Source organism: Chaetura pelagica, unplaced genomic scaffold, assembly GCF_000747805.2.
Source record: "Chaetura pelagica isolate M959 unplaced genomic scaffold, ChaPel_1.0 scaffold419, whole genome shotgun sequence".
NCBI classification, from domain to species: Eukaryota; Metazoa; Chordata; class Aves; order Apodiformes; family Apodidae; genus Chaetura; species Chaetura pelagica.
In genome coordinates, this window is record NW_009954498.1 from 16,683 (window position 1) to 22,015 (window position 5,333).

Here is a 5,333-nt window from a genome sequence, read left to right on the forward strand (position 1 = left end):
TTTGGTTTGTCCTCACAGGATTCTTATTTTCCTGTCAGAAACTTTTGAGGCTGAATCCTGCAGAGCCTGGGGATCATAGCATAGGTACAAGAAAGGATTTTGTGCAAGGCAGGATCTGGGGGCAGAGGGGCAGAAGTAGACAGTCGAGCCCAACCTGCTGAGGCTCCCTGTCTGTATTGCAGATATGTCAGACTCTGAGCATTTCAGGATGTGTGAACAATCTATTTCTATATCAGCACTGTCCAATGTGCTACAGGAGCAGCTGATAGTTAATTTGTAATAGTAGCTTGCTACCTCAGTGATAGCCAAGGGATGGAAAAAAATATAATCTCAATATATATAAGAAAAGGCTATTTCTAGCCTTGCTTTAATTAGAGCTAAATAAATTGCGAACTACGCCAGCACTTTTAATCCAAGGTTTAATACATTTTGCTTATGCATCTCAAAAGAGCATGTTTAGCTATAGCAAATCTAAGAGGACCTTTAAAGATAAGTTGAATAAAGTAAATCACCATAAACATAGAATGTAATTTTACAGCTAGTTTAATTTCTCTTTCAAAGCTAGCATTTGAACATAAATTGGGACTACTTTAGAAAGAGTAGATGTTCTCTCTGAGATTTAGTGGAATCAAGACAACTCTTTCTCTTCTGAAACTTAATAGTGACCACTGTATTTAACAGCATTTAAATTCAAATTGACCCCCATTTTAAAATAGGCATCATAATCCTTTTCCTGCTTACCAGAATGGTTTGTAGGTACTTTTAAAATATTGGTGACTGCTGCTAGATTAACAGCATAGAGAAAACAAAGGTTCTTCCACTACAGAATATTAAATGGATACTGCACAGCATTTCTGCTGAACAGAAAATACCAACTCAACCAAACAGCAATGTGGCATTTTTTAAATTTGTAATGTAGAAGTGGGTAGTAAAATCATTTCCATAATGTGTGTGATTCACTTTGCTAAGTCTGTAACAGATACAAAGCCTCTGATTTGGAGAAATTAAGATACTCAGCGGTTGGTTGTTCTGTTCAGTGAATGGCCAGCCACTGTTGCCTGCTTCTGGATCATCAGGCTATTTGTGTTTGCTAATATTAGCCAGAAAAGCCATCCAAGAACCAAAAGTAAAAATTTTAAGGTTGTTAAGAAGCTTGTCTCTCACTCAACAGTGCTTGTTTCATCTCCGGAAAACCCCAACAGCCAAGCATTATGCCCTGCCTGCCCTCTAGGGAACACCAAGACTGTGGTCACCAAGCTTGTGAATACCCTCCACGAAGTCATGGGCTCCAGAATGAAGGAACAGGCTGCCAAGCAGCCTCCACATCAGGTGAAGAACCTCTGGGACATTTTGGAAATTAATATCTAAAGCATCCAAGGTGAGGCTTTGTGTGCTGTGGAAATGATTCTATGTTTAATACTCAGAGAATGAGTGCAATGGCACTCAATCTGGGAAATGTTCCCTGAGCAACTGATTCTGCACACAATCAAATCAAGCAGTGTGTTCTTCCTAAATGTCATCTTTGCATTTCAGGAGTTTGGTTAAAATGGTAACAAGGACACTCCACAATAGGTAAACTTTATGTTATATTTACTTCTGTGTGCACCATTTGTCCCAAAGCACCTGGAACATACCTGCTGTGGCCTTTTGGCATGTACCACCCATGCCAAAGCTCACTAATTGTTGCCTTAAGACTCAGTACCTCAGCAGTAATAGAGATGGATATTATTCCTATCATACTTGCAAACTGGTGGATCTTGGCATCTTTCAGGTGTCTGGTGCCCAACAACAGGCCTCAGATTTCTGGATGTGAAAAGACACTTTTCACAGCCTATCATAAGGAGCTAGAACAAGCCACGAATAAAGACAAAGTCATTTTCAAGTCATAGCCTGCTTCAAAAATGGGTAGAAGCTCAGGAAGGTGACTACATACAATCCCTACAGATCTGCAGGCCTGTGGTTCAGTGAGAGAACTTCCTCTAAAGCAAGTTGGCATTTGTGTCTTAGAGCTAGTTTGACTATCTGCAACCCCAACACACTATCTGCAATTCAGAGATACAGCATACTGCATGGTGCTGGGGGTTGCTGATGGCAAAAATGGTCCCATCAAAATACAACTTTGCATTTTAGAGGCCCCACAAAGGTACCTTTCAGCATACATCCCCGAGACAGCAACAAGGCACCCATACAATCATGCAATGAGTATCTGCTTAACTAACTCCAATCTTGTGCATTCCTATGGTTTTACTTGACCGTAGATACTTCCCCCAGTTTGACCATTCCAGGAAAGGCTCATCTCCTGGCCCTTCATCACAGCAGTACCACCAGTAGCAGGGATGGAGGACTCTTACAGCACAGCCAATTTTGTACAACGCTGAGGAAGTTACATTCTAGGAACCTCAGGAAGAACTCGCAGCAGGAGGGAATGAACCCCATGAACTCTGTTTCATCTCCTCTGCCCTGATAAACTGCCGTGAGGGATGAGGATCCAGAGCCTGGACTCAACAAACTATTCTGTAAAAACAGTTGTAACCTGGTGAATGCGTACGGCAGGAAATGGTTTGGAATAAGGGCTGGAATGTTATCGCTTGAGTAGGCCTGGCTAATATGTTGGTACCGATAGGAGGAACTAGAGAGAGGGTCTTTAGGACCCTGACGGACTAAGGAGGGGCAGGAACAGAGAGGGTAAATATTCCCTCCCACTTCCTGCCATACACTATCAAAGCCAGGAGGACAAGAAGTACAGCCCCTTTTTCCTGCGTCCTTCTTCCTTGTTGCTGCGGTGCTTAGAGGCTTCTGCTTTCCCCGCAGCTTGTTATTGTAAAACCTGGCTGAAGAAAACTCTCGAGACTCCTTTTAGAGCAGGTGCTCTTTATTGCAGCACGGGGTGCATGCGGAATAGCTTCCAAAGTCATGCCCGAATCCCAGTCACAAGGGTTAGCTTATATACAACTTCTTATAGTTCTCAGGAAGAAGATAGATTTCTCACAGAAGGTTACAACCGTTACTTTTGTCACTACCCGTGCACAATAGATGGGTAAAAACTTATCCAAGAGGGATTTGATGGTCTCTGGTGCCCCCTCGTGGTTGTTAGAGGGACGTTTTTCCTGTGACCTTTAGCTGAACTTGCATAGTTTGCTCCCAAATGTGGGCATCGTCCAATGAGGGGCCAAACTTCACAGGATCACCAGTTTTATCATTATCTCTGTCCCACGAGCTAGGCAGACTCATAGAATCATGGAATACCTCATTGGAAGGGACCCGTAAGGATCATCCAGTCCAACTCCTTACAGTGATAGTTCTTTCAAATTATTTTCTGAATTGTTTGTGTTTGCTGTTTTGTTGGTTTTTTTTTAATTCTTCTGAAAGCAAGAATTATTACATCTCAAACTGATAAAAATCAAAGTAGTTATTCTGCACTGCAACTCACCTGAGCTAAAGTTTTATCAGTGAAGCACTGGAAATTCAGGCTGTAGACAGAAAAATACAGTAACAATCATAATAGTCATTGTTAGTACAAGGTCTTGGATAAAATATTATTTGAAGAAAAAAATGCCATATATTGCCAATGCAAATAAAATACTGGTATCAAGGTCATGTGAAACCATTAATATCTGCCTTTATGCAATTCCAGAGTCATATCAAAATATCCCTTTCATATTTTTCAGACTAAAACAGTTATTATGGGGAAAAAAAAATAATTAAAAAATTAAGGAAAAGAGTCAGTTAACCATTTAATTAAATTTAACTGAATTTAATGTAATTGCAAAGACAATTAAAAGTGCAAGTAATTTTATTAATTAAATTCAGTGTGGGTCAGTTTGATTTTGAGGACAGCAATGGCTGTCTTTTAGTCTTTTATGCGATATATGAATAACTGTACTATCAATAGGAAGGACACAGATTTAATTACTGTAAAATACTCATAATTTCACGTGGAGTTACAATAACGAAATGGAAGGAATCTACCTCATGCAAATTTCAATTTATCCCCAGACTTCAGTGCTAGTTAGACTATTCTAGGAGTGAAAGAGATGACTGGAAGTGGCTTCCTGGAGTGGCCACATGTCCCCAGCCCCCAGTACTTTGGGGACAAGAATCCTTCCCTCACCTGGCAAGACTCCAGTGGCTGCTCCAGAGCACTGGGACATGCGTCGATCTGCAGACTCCTCCTGTTTATCTCTTCATCCTTTCTTTCAGCCTCCCAAGTGACTTTGTCAATCCCTTCTAAGCAGGTCAAAGTTTGCCCTCCAGAAGTCTTAGGGTGGCAGGTGGCAGGTTTAATAACCCCTTTTGAAGTTTCAGGTGTATAAACATCCTGCTATTATGGGGTGAAAATCTGGGAAGTGATCATATACTCACTTTCTAGTCCCAAATCCTGTTACACGGGACCAAAATTGCTGCTTTTGTTACTGGAAGAAAGACCTTGTTTAATATTAAACTTAGTTTGTTCTAAATGTAGTGGCCCCACACAGTCTTCTCTGTGGATAACTTGGTGACCTCATTTCTTTTACCTGCCTGATTCAGTGCATTTCTCTGTCCAATTAAGCTGTAAGAGTCAACAACAACAGCAACAAAATCACTTTGGTGAATTTACCATTGATCAATTTCCAGTTCACAGCAATCAATGATGTCAAATTTCTCAGTGGCAAATTTGTTGATTAGCAAGAGTTTTCTGAGGCTAGCAAGTTGTCACTGATGACATAAATATTTAAGTATGTCCTTCACCTTGTTTCTATCTTTTTTTTTTTTACAGAAAACATAGTATCTTTTAAATTGCCCCATCTCCTCTGCCATTGCTTGTTCATTAACTACGGTCTACCAGCTTAAATATAGATTATCATGGAATCAGATGGTTTGGGTGACGACAAACAGAGGGAACACTGAAGTGTGTAATAGCAATGCAGCAGGTTCCATCTGCGTTACTCTTAAGAAGTACAAGTTTGGGCGAATATGTGTAGGATGGATAATAAGTGGCTGTTAACTATTCTGCTAATTGTTATATGCAAGTATGTGGTTACTTGTACCAGATATATTCCCTCTCTTTCTCTCTATAGTCTTAGTAAAGACCTGGCAGAAAGCGGTTGTCCCTCCCTGCACCTGGTGCCCTTACTCAAAATGGCCTCCCCGGCGCCGCCTCGCCCTGCTCTGTGGGGTGACGCCGCGTCCCTCCCTCAGAGCGGCGCGCAGGCTGCCCGTAGCCAAGATGTCGGCGGGGCGTTGGCGCCGGAAGGCGGAGTGTGCGGCTCCCGCCATCTTGTCTGCTGGCGCCTTGGAGGGCTGAGCTGGCCTTGCCGGGTGCGCGGGGGCTGCTGGGAGGGAGCGGCGCTGCG